Here is a 12,305-nt window from a genome sequence, read left to right as displayed (position 1 = left end):
CAATTCTGACTTTAAGCAGAATTGCCTCAGAATGCTAAACTCTCTTCAGAAAAAGCCATTGGTTTGCCAAAGCTGAGCCTGCTTCAAATGGGTGACTTCTCCTCTCCACCTCTGCACACTGCACAGCAAACATGTGGCTCTGTGCTCTTCGTTTGGATGCTCCTCCTTTGCTCGGCCGCATGGGCGTCCAGAAAGAAATCACCATTCCCACGCAAGACAACTTTGCTCTCATTACCCTACTACAAAGACAGAAAGTTTGTATCTAATACAGACTATCACAGCTAACCTCATTCAGCGCTTATGAGAGAAAAGCCACAATGAGCATTTGATGGATCCCAGAAGAGGCAAGCGAGTTCAAAGCAATTCTAAGAGACTGGAAACCAAGCAAGGACATTTTCCATTGTCAGATGCCAAGTATTTTAAAAATAAATAATTAAGACTTTTAAATTGGGCTGCTATCACCCTGTGCAACCTCCTACAACAGATTTCTCTTCAGATTAAAAAATGAACAAAGGCTCATTGTGCTGTCACAGATGTGGAGTACAGAATATTCAATAGCATCAGGAATGCTGGTGGAAGGGAAAAGATCATCAGAATTAGCTTTCCGCTCATTTCCTTCCCAGCAATCCAAGGACTACCATGCAATTTAAAGCTTAAAAAGAAAAAAGTTTTACAGGCCAGCCAATTTTTTGATGAATCAGGCAGCAAGACGCAGAGGCAACAGTTATGTGGTTTATTATGTACTGCTTCAGAGACTCGGAGTATTTTCAGAAGAGCAAAACACACAGGCATAGCAGGTAGACTGCAAATCTGTGCCGAGTGGGTGAAACAAAATTTTTGAAATGTTTGCTTTAAATGATGGAGTTCATCACTGAACATACTAATTCTTTATTAGTACCTCTTGCTGCTTATATTGTAAGAATAAATTATTCTCAACCACTTTTACAGCTGGTTTTAAAACCTCTTGCACAAAAACAAATTGTGCTAAGATTATGAATCATACATGATGTTCTTTTTTAATTGAAAGCCTGCACGTAACTTACTTCTGCTTTAAATATGTGCATAGATTTCTAGTGAACTGGATGATGTGATCCATTTCAGTGGAATAAAAATTATTCACAGAAATAATATAATCCTCACTGCAGCACTGAAAATCCAGAGCAACTGTCCTGCAGTCAGTGGGTTTAGCAGAGTATGAGATCTACGTTGGGGTAATGGAGTCTGATGTTCAGCTTCTCATTATACTCTCTTAAAAAAAAAAAACACTTATCATTTATAACATATTCTCTATCTGCTTAGAAAAGGAGGTGGGGGGAAGACAGCAAATCGTGATGTTTTCCAGTTCTCCTACTAGAGTTTGATGTAATAAAACAGAGTATACTGCATTTTTTTAAAAGATAAAGTTGAACATGAGCAGATAATGGCATGTTTTTCCTGCCTAGTCTATTATTCATCAGTGAATTTTTAACTATAGTTAGGCAGGTAAAGAGATGTATTTTGAATGTCATCACTTAGTATTTTACAGTGCCTAAAAGTGTGCTGGGCAAATTGCAAAACACGGAGTTAGACAAGGTCTTTGCTCTAAAGTAATTGCAACTTGATAACGAATGCAATGCCAAGCTGGAAAAACGAAGGGAGCTCAAACCACAGGAAGAACAAAGTTCATGCAAGTGAAAGAACAGCATTTAACTCAGTTTAGACATTTGTATGCCTTAGAAGTATGATAAACACCCCTTTAATCTTTTTAAATAGTAAGCATGAATTATTGATTCATTATCTACAAACAGAGTAGGTATGTCTGGATTACGAAGAAAGTCAAGACTAAATGATTTAAGAGTCTTTCCACTCGGAAAGGGTTGGGTAGGTGCTGCACGTCCAACCATAACCCTGCCCAGTGTTCAACCCTGTGACCGGTCCCGTCACAGCGCAGTAGGCACAGCGAGGCAACACCAAGCTCGTACGACTGTCGGGTGCTTCAACGCGCTGCTGGACCAAGGCCACATCACTCAGTATCTTGAGTGTTAAGTCCCGAACGATAAAAGAGGAGTATCTCAGCAAGGCAGAGCCGACCCCGATTTCTACTCCCAGAAATAAATATCCCTTAGGCTTGCTTCTGTCCCAACCAAGAAAACCCACTCTCGTGTATATACACCGAGTCATTACACAAGGAAGGCACATTTGATGCTAAAAAGCTGTATGTCGCATTCATTTGTATTTCCATAACACAAAAATAACGGTTTCAGTGTTTATGCTTTCCATAACATGAAACTTTTTTGCAATTGCTTTGTACACTGAGTAACAGCCAAATGATTCACCATGAAATGAAGTCTGGAAAATCGTTTTGGATAAATGGAACTATAAATTCAATAGAATTTCCATGACAACATAGATTGCAACACTCTGCCACAAGTAAAACGTTATAAATCATTCAAAACCAACAAGAAATCAGCAGTAACTCTTCTCTTTCACAAACACAAGACCCCTGAATTATAGAGCTGTGGTTATTACCTCAACGTGCAGTGCCTCGCGTTTCTGCTCCTCTTCCTCATTACAAACGTTTCGTACCTGACCTCCTCCCAGCCAGGGGGAATACTAATACCAACATGCACCAACGGAAGCACAATAAGCAGTAGGCTTTTTTGAACCTTTCCTTCTTTTCTCATCTTCTAAATATGTTCAAATATCTTGATCCTGTGGCAATTACACCCGCGTGTCCAGGTTCACCACAGTATCTTGTTAGACTCGCAAATTTAGGGCGCTCTCTTCCGAGAAATGTGTGCAGTAACTGCACAACGGGGTGCTCAGCCAGGCTGTAAAAAGGATGTGAACCACATGTCCCAGAGATGGAAGACAACCAACATGGGAAGGAGGGAAAAAATAAAAAAGGACAAAAGATTACACCGCTCAGTATTGCTAATTCTTACACTTCCATCACACGGCTCCTGACATTTGGTATTTTGCTTAAAGTTCAAGGTTCTGGACCCAAGCGGTTCCAGGAGGACCCGCACTGTGATTTAAAATCACGGCGGCTGTCACTTCGAAGGCTGTGAAAAAAAGCCTTGAAAATGCAAAGCTTCCCCCTTCCTGAAAAAATGAAGTCCATAAAACCAAATTAGAGACAAATAACACATTAAGTTGATTTACGGGTGGAAATATCAGTATTTCTTAGAAATCAGGTCTTTTGATAACCTGAGAGGAAGAAGCAGCATTCTAGGCCTTGGAACACAAATGCTTATTTTCCTAAACTACTACAGACTTCGGGCTATCTTGGATAAATTCCTTCCCATTTCTGGGCCTCATTGCCTCATGTGTAAACTATGACCACTGCCTGTCCCTCCTTCAACTGGATGCTTTATGGATAAGAACATGGAAGATGAACAAATGGGAAGAACAGCAAGCAAGTGAAAAAAGCCTGTCATAAGCGACCATTTTGGAGTGGTATCAGAGAAAGAAGAGCTTCGGGTTCTTGTTCATTCGTTCAGCACTGCAGTAAAGGAGGGCCACATGAATAACTCAAGCAGATACCACACGGCATCTTAACATCAATACCAACTTCTAAATAATTTGTATTTGATGTACAGCTGATGCCATGGGAGCTCAGTGCAGACACTTAGCTACAAGAAGCTGCATCCACATACCCTAAAGGCTTTTTCCCAGGCTCCTGGAGATCAGCTGGGGTCTTCAATTGGTCTTTAGCTCCAGCACTCAGACTCTGCCGGAGACTTTTTTGGCTTATTTACCGAGGACTTTGAGTCTCGGTCACAGTGGCTTTATCTAACTGCAATATGAATGCAATATATTTCAAAAGAGACAGCAAGCACATGCATACAGGAACATGCAACGTCGAGACTCCCATTGCGGTGAGAGACAAGCTTTGCTTTCTAAAACTGTCCAAATGGAAAAATTAGAACCAGTACTTAGCTGCCGGCAGGGTGAAAAACTGAAACAGGCAATTTAGGAAGTGGCTAAGCACCAAATGCCACAGCAACTAAAAACTAGCTAGATGGACTGACAACAGCTCTGAACTCAACCCAGAAGCGACTGTTACTCATTCTTCTTCATCTGTTTCTCATAGTCTTCCTACAAGGAGGACTAAACTACCAAAGGAAGAGTTTTCAGCTCTGAAATACCCAAACTGTACATACTTCAGCTTGTCTTTAAAGAATCCATTTGCATCTTAAACATCAAGAAGTACTGCCAGACTGGGGAGGAAAGCTGGGAATCCCAGCAGAAACGCTACCGTGCTCTTCAGGGCAAAGAAAGGAGCTGCACTTTAAAAACAAACCCCATGAAAGCACACTCTTCCTAGCCTGTGTGATTAATACAATTTCATATACCATTCACTTCAAAGACGTGCTAGCATAAGTATTCATTCCTCTGGGAGCTCACATCTTAGCACAGATTATTCTTTTTGTACTGTGGAACTCAGAACATCCTGTGTGGTTTATTTATTGTTTTTTCTTTTTTCTTTTTTTTTTTTTCCTTTTTTTTCTTTTTTCTTTTTTTTTTTTTTTTTTAAGGGGGAGAAGGCAAGCTCTTCCATGAGGTTTAACAATCTTAAAAATGCCTCAGAACAAATTTTAAGATATTTATAATTTTGTTGCATCTCTGAATTCAAAGTCATGCAGCAGATGGGGCACATTTTCAGAAGCATTTTGCTGGGCGAAAGGCCATTCGTACCTCAGAGGGGATGTGAAGTCCGGGCAGTGCACTTGCAGAGCTATTTTTGTTTATGAGCTGTGAACTGTATGGGCAATTACAGCAGAACCAGCCCATGAGAAGAGCTTGCTCAGAGGGTTTCATAACTCAGGGTAAAAACAAGACGGGCTTTCCCATATTTTGCAGGACACACATCCAGCCAAGGCAGCATGGTAATCCCAAAGACAGATTTCCTCTGATAAAGCATGGAGTGGGTTCAACATGAGAGGTGTCTACAAACGCGCAGATTAAAAAAGCCGAGCTTCTCATGGAGACAGCACTCAGACACATTGTGCTCTTTGACAGTGATTTCACTTGAAATTAAACCCAGCTTTGCAGTTACTTAGCTCCAGGTTAGACAGCTAGTAAACACCACCCTCTTGCAGTGCAAACTTCACTCTTGCCTGAACTGCGACGGTTGGCGCACGTGGTCGGACTTCACCCTGCGTTACCCTGCGGAACAACTCCACGGGCTTCACAGGAGCTCCTCGGCCCAGCCGCGAGAGGGACCTGCCCGCTGCCTTTCTCCCAACATTTCTGCTTCCTGATCTGACACGACCCCTCCACAAAACACCGGGCTTGGTGAGCAGACACGCTCACGGCAGCTGAATACGACATCCTAATGGCCCAACCTCTGTAAGGACACGGTTCTGTATCAACATCAGCAAATTGAAAGAACTGGACTTCAGCACAGCACAAAGCCAGAGAGTCATGTAAACAGCAAAACCAAGGGAAAGGTTAAAGCTCGAGAAATTGCGTAATTTTAACTTAAACTCTTGTCTGCTGTCACATCTGCAAAGCCATGTGCAAACAGATTCTGTACCAGTCCTTTGCAAAATGTCAGAGTTATTCTTCCGTATCTTTGAAACCGAAACACAAATCTCTCCCTGCCTCCCACACTCTCACGCAGGTACCTGCCTGCAGAAGCCACGGCGGGAGCCCGCTGCATCCGCCTGTGCTGCTCCGTCGTGGCATCACCTTGCAGAACTTGAACAAAACCACCACCTTGCTTTGACACTTTCAATTTTTTAAGGGGTCCACCAATCTTGTAAGGAAAGCATCTTGAACTTCTGCAGACTCCTGATCAACACAATAATGCTACCAGAGTGGCATGGGTGCCCAAATTTGAATCTACAGGCTCTTGTGTGGTTTTCAGCGTACACTCCTTGCAGGAGGTATGCACAGTCGTATCCCTGCTCAGCCAGGCTCACTGCAGGCTTCCTCCCTTCCTTCTGCTGTTCACTGCAATAACGAAACACGAGTCTCAAGCCAAGAGGCCACGCTTCCTCCCCGCCTCGCACCCCTATGCTTCAAGAAAGCATCTCTTCTGCCCTGGCTCCACTGAGCAATTCACCTGCATAATGGACAACAAACAAGGTCTGATTTTCAGCATTACAGCTGATGGCTTTTCTCCAGACCATGGGTTTTTTTGCTCTAGAAATGCCTAACCAAAACAACTCTTGCCCATGCAACTGCTGTCTCCACCAACCCAGATGGTTGGGATGCACCGGTGTTATAAAAACATGCCATTTTAAGTGTTGTGCTTATGTTCACCTCTCCTGGCGTTGTTCTGGCACAGCACAAAATGCCTCAGTACAACCTTTGAAAAACGAGAGTTGCACAAGTAAAGTCTTTATCATAAATCTGATAATTAACCTGCATAACTAATTTCCCTTATGGCAGCAGGCATAGGTTGGAATAAATACTCCATCCAATACCTACTGAGAGAAGGCTCCTATATTTCATGTTTACTTTAAGTAAGTATAAAAAGCTACGGACAAAGGGCCTCAAAGAGTCAAATTCTTTCCAGTTACAAGAAAGTGCCCTGAATAATACATAAAGCAGCTACGCTCTTATCCCTAAAACCACAGGTGTGAACCAGATGTCATGCTTATCTTCTCCTGAGATTACAGCAAACAATTGCACGCCTTCAGAATATAAAGTAAGCTTTGGATCAAAAAGCCTGAAATATATTAAAAGTGTGGCACTGAAGTTAAAGATTCAAATATTAACTTACAAATCACTGATTCACTTAAGGGTCTGTTTATAGCAAATGTTCTGTAGAAGTTTTATTTCTTTAACTTTTTTTCATAACAAGAACTATTACAAATCACAAATCCGAGGTAACACTACTTGCATAAATCTCTGTCTTGGTCAGCAAGGTACTGCCAAACAAATTGTTCAAATATAACATGACCTGTTTAAAATACACCATGGCTCAAAAAACAGAATTAAAGATAAAGCCTCGATTTAAATTTTAAACTTCCCTACTATTGTAGCAAAGGTTTAAAAGAAGGTGAGCGTTTGCTGCATTCGTGCACCGAAAGGAGACTAAACCCAGAAAGGGATTTGACAGAGAATTTTAAAGTTAACTTGCTACATAGTAGCATTTAAATAAAAATACAGGGCAAACAGTGCTCTCACTGTTCACCCTTGATCACAGCCCGACCGCCTGACAGTGCATAGCCAGAGGATATTCCAGACTGCCCAGTTTTAAGTAGATAATTTCCTCACTGCAGCAGGGATCATCACTAATACACTGTTGTTTGATACTGGGAGTATTTCAAGGAACGAACAAGAGGATCCTCCTCTCTCGACGTACAAGGGCAGAGCTGCATGGGGCACACGCTGAAGGTTACAGTCCTAGCCCACTATTTTCTCCCTTAAATTAGGCCAAGATCTCACCTCCCGATTCCTACGTTGACACCTCAGGAAGCAGCAGTGCTCCTTGCGCAGGGTCAGGGTCTGCTCTCGCTAGTAGATGGCTCATGTCCTTGGTAAGCTTTTTCTTAGCTTTCTGCTTTCACCTTGGCTCGCTTCATGCTTTAATCTAGCATGCCTCCTTTCCTTCCCCAGCATCCCTCGTCTCACACACTCCTAAGGCTCTCAGCATCTCATGTTAATGCTCTAATAAGAGAAGTCTTCCAGGTCAGTCTATGGCATAAATATTGCAGGCTCGTAATTACGGCCCTAGATACAAAAGTCCTGTGTTTACTCAATAATCCCCATTTTCACTTAATAAAAGCATGCATCTCGTTCTCATTGCTGTAGAGAAAAGGTGGCAAATGCGACCTGAATCCTACAGCTGTAATGTCATCTGCTTGATCTTGAGGGAGTTGAACTACCTTGTTCATATTACAGTATTCACCAGTGACCCAGAGACTCGTTTCGCCCTCCGGCAGCAAAGAGCCTGCGAGTCAAGGGGGAAAAGCATCCAAGATCTTGGCTCACTCATGCTAATAAAACAGAGTAAGTAGAGTCATAGGCTAAGGTGTTAACATGACCCTGTCTTTATGAAATACCGAACAGTCAAACTTGGGTTGAGTTGAGTGCAGAGACCCAGCCTGCTCAGCTCTGCGACAGCACTAATGATTCAAATAGCCTTATAACCTTTTATTAAAGATACAGAATAAAGCTGAGAACAGTACAGAAAAACAGCAAAAGTATTTCAAATATAAACAAGTAAGTCTTTCAGTGTCACCATATGCCTTATTCCCCATCTCTGTTAAGGAATAGTTTTTTGGTTTTTTTAAGGAAAGTCATTAAATGTGGTGACAACTATTCTTTGGAAAAACAGGTGAGGTAGTCTAGATCTAATTCTGGAGCCTAATCCTAATTTCTGCAGATAAAACATAAATGCAGAAAGAAAAGAAGAGCACACAGATAATGTAGCTTCTATGATAGGTACTTGCAACTTCCTTACTGCGGAAAACAGGCAAAGAAGTGGCTGTTATCAGCCACTCCAGTGCCAGGTAAGCTTATATCAGGTGGCATAGGGCACAGCTTTTCCCTGCCTCACTGGTCACGGTATCACAACCGTGCTGGGGGAGAGAGTGCATCTGGGCTCACTGCACCAGATGTGTATTAAACAGAAGGAAGAAAGAGATAGGAAGGAAAAGTGAGATGGGCAGAAAAAAGGGCAAGTAAAGAAAAGAGAGCAAGCATCTGTATCTCTCACCCCAAAATGTTGCTCAGGATGTGGCTGAAATCAGTGGAGGGTCTCGTAGTTTCCATCTGCTCTGAGTAGGTCAAACACATTCAGGAGCACAACTGTCCTCCCAGAATACCCAGTTGTTTTGTGGCTAGCCTGCTGGTATCATGGGGTCCTGAGATCGTGAAATAGCAACTACAGTATTTTATCACCTTCCTTTCATCAATTACTCCCAAGAGCTTCCTTTCTAACGACTGCCAGCCAAGGACGATGGATGGCACAACTGTATCCGTTAATTACATCTGCTGATGATTTACAAAACACCAGTTTTGGTCTGTTAGTTTCCAGCTCCATTCCCTTCTCATTTAAGCCCATTCCTTGGAAGGTACCTACAGCGTTTTTAGACTACTTCAGCCTTACCTAGAACAGTGCTGCCTTGGATGCTGTCTGATACTCACGGCTGTTTAACATAGCTTTGGAGGGCCCTCATAAACACAGCTGGTTCGGTCCACAGATGCATCTCAGGTCTGTATCCTGTCTCATGTACCAAACACTAGTAGAAAGTAAATACTTGACAGAGCGTGTGTACACGGACAAACAGCAGCTGCCCCCTTAGCCATACCCTTGCAGCTTATGGCAAGCTTTGGATGCCCTTCTGAGCTGAAAGCTGCACAAGGACCAACCTCTGATTGACTTGTCCGTTCCCTGTGACTCTGCCGAATCCTCTTTCCAACCTGTACTTATCGCTGGCTGCTACATCATGCAGCAAGGCGTTCCACGCTTCAGCTGGGCATCGCATGGAAGCGTTCCCTCCTGTTTGACGTGCCCCTCTTGTCTGTTTTGGCTCAGACCCTTAGTTCATATATCATGAAGCATAATGAATATCATCATCTATTTAACTTTGTCATTTCACAGACCTTTGTCATATCTGCCCTAAGTCACCTTTGTGAAGCTAAGATAACACATACAACTACATCGTTTCTTATCTCGTGGAAGGTGTTTCACACTGCTGAAGGTCCTTGGAAACCTTCTCTTTATGGTTTTGGGACGTACAAAACATTTTTCAGGTTGGGCAATCAGAACTGCAGTCATATGAACCATGGAGCAAATATTTTTCCTGCTGTTCTTACTCATTTCCTAATAATTTCTAATCTCCCTATTTAGCTTTTTGCTACTGATGAGCACTGAGCTCGTATTTTCAGAAAGCTTTCCATAAGGACTCCCAGAACTCTTCCTTGAGTGGCAAAAGCTAATTTAATGTTTATTACTACATGTGCATACTTGGGAGTCATTTTTTTTTTTTCCCCAATTAAGCAGCCAAGTAATGGAGAGAGACCCTATTAATTTCACTAGGATGGATCAGACACTGAAGATGCTCCCTGTCCTCCACAAAGCACTTCAGCATCACATCCAGCACGAGGAGCCGCCGTCTCAGCAGCTGGGGCAGCCCCTCTGGACGCAGCAGTGTGGTACGCAGATAAGCTTGGGCTTTTCCGACTTGAGAGTTGTGCTGCATTCATTTCTGCACCTCGGGATGTACTGGCATACACGATGTACCTACCTATTTTCCTTTCCTCAGCAGAGCTGACATCAGTAGGTGCTGAACAGCATATTCCCATGAGTCACTTAGAAAATACCAGCCTTAGATCTAGGCACACACATATTAATGGAAATCCACCATTCTGTTAAATATTGTAATATGGTAACTTTAATCAGAAAGCCTCTCAGTATTTAAATACTTCAGGCACTGTAGACATTTATACAACTAGCAGTAGACGAATTTTCAAATAGATACTTCTGAGTAATTATCCTCTTGAGACAGCACCAATTGCTAAATAATGCCTCAGTTTAATAGCACATAGCTCTTAAGAAATGAACAATTCTGGGGACTATTAAATCTCTCAGAAACATAACAAAGATGGTGATAAATACCTTATACTCCATTTTAGTCCCCGTGTGGATGAGGAATAGGCCAATTTTTTCTCACCTGTAACCTGGACTTCAAAGACAACTCCTAAGAAAATTAGGGGGGTAGCTCCTCCTACTTGCTCTAATAGGCAAGGTATGCAAATTTATTCTTCCAGACATTAGCACAGGTTCCTTAGGAGCAAAATTAGTACTGAGACTCACAGGGAAACCAGTCTTGGCAAAACATATCACCAGAAGAATAACTGGGAAGAACACAGCAGGGGAACTTCTGCAAATGCCATAAATCCAATGGATTAACAGGCAAGGAATAAATGGTCTCTCCCTCCAGAGTGGTCTCTGTCATGCCAGGGAAGAATTGCTGAGCAAAAAATAGAGGGAACAGAAAAAGTCTTCAATCCAGACTCACACCAGTGAACCAAGGCATGACTAGAAGGGAGTTTTCAGACAAATCTGCTTTTATGAGACACGTGAAGCTCTGGAATATCGCAAAAATGAAGGCCTCTTGTTCATAGAAAATGTTGGCCTTTATTCATGCTCCCTGAAGATAGTTTTTCCTAAAACCCTGCCTGCTTGCATATTATTTACTGCTAATAAAACAACCTGGGGAAAGAAATTTGCATTCTCTGCTCTCCAGAGATCTGTGAATAGAAAAATTCAGCACACTGCTCCATAGAGGAGAAGATTGCCTTTTCACAGTCAAGAGCAAAAGGATGGAAGCAAAGGGCAGGAAAATGCTTGTTTACTAATGCTGACATCATTTTACCTTTCAGGGGCATTCAGAACCCTTTAGAGATGACAAACTCTCCAAAGCAAGACAAGTCAAGCTGTCTTTTCTCCATGCTACTTCCCTCAGTGTCCCACCTTCATTTCAACAGTAGCAGCCAATAATACATGAAAGAGGCCATCTCCATATATCGAGAAAGCAGAAATTAAAAATCACTGCAATAACACCAATTTGTAGCATCTGACTACCTGACCCTTAATATCAAGTAGTTTCATCATCACTAGACAGTGCATTATGAAATGTTCCTATACTTAATACTGCTTTGAATGATGAATGAAAATAAGATGAATGATTTGATAACTTGGTGATCAAAAATTTCCATTGTACTTTCTTCCTCGTTAGAAAAAGTTACATTAAAAAAAGAGAAAGATTAATATAGAAGTGCCAGATTTTAAGCAATGATCGAGGACTTTACATAAAAAAGCTCAGAAAGTAAGGACAGTGAAGTATTTTTAGGTGTGCAATAAAACACAGCATTTTAACATATATATATGTCACTTTAGGTTCAGTGTGCGATAAATTCCCATTAGTATCTCACTGACAATTGAATCCTGCCTGAATACTAAATAAAGCTGTGTGGCTGTGCTTCTGCTAAGCCCTGTTATGTGAAAAAAGTGAGTTTGAAAAAACATTGGAAAAAGAGTCTCTGCATGTGAGGTTTAATCACAAATGCTTCTTCGATGGCCACTACACGAACAGAGCTGGAGGGATATGGCCACCCATGAGCACGCTTCTACAGCACGATGTAATCACGTGTCCTGGGCTTCAATCTGGCCTTCAACCTTGACCTGTGAAGGATTTCCTTCAACACACCAATATTATATGTAGTTTCCATGAGTCAGTTAAGTCATCAGGAGAAACAGAAGCAACAGCTCCCGGCATCCTCCCACCCTGAAATTAATTCAGATTCAATAAATTGGTAAAACACCTTTTAGAGCCTTATGGAGTCTCTGGAGCTGTTGT

The 12,305-nt window shown here is 42.0% G+C and overlaps 1 protein-coding gene and 1 long non-coding RNA gene across 2 annotated transcripts in view; one reads left to right on the top strand and one right to left on the bottom strand.

The window, feature by feature from the left end:
- Positions 1–12,305, bottom strand: part of PTPRG (protein tyrosine phosphatase receptor type G) — a 410,439-nt gene that overhangs the window by 147,169 nt on the left and 250,965 nt on the right. The window lies entirely within an intron of this gene.
- Positions 7,038–12,169, top strand: LOC135329706 (uncharacterized). The gene is made up of 4 exons (XR_010391287.1): positions 7,038–7,475; positions 7,840–7,947; positions 9,944–10,098; positions 11,329–12,169. It is a non-coding gene; the product is annotated as an uncharacterized LOC135329706 (long non-coding RNA).

Source organism: Dromaius novaehollandiae, chromosome 12, assembly GCF_036370855.1.
Source record: "Dromaius novaehollandiae isolate bDroNov1 chromosome 12, bDroNov1.hap1, whole genome shotgun sequence".
Taxonomy (NCBI): Eukaryota; Metazoa; Chordata; class Aves; order Casuariiformes; family Dromaiidae; genus Dromaius; species Dromaius novaehollandiae.
The sequence above is the reverse complement of the archived record's forward strand: the minus strand, read 5'-3'. Positions and strand labels throughout refer to the sequence as shown.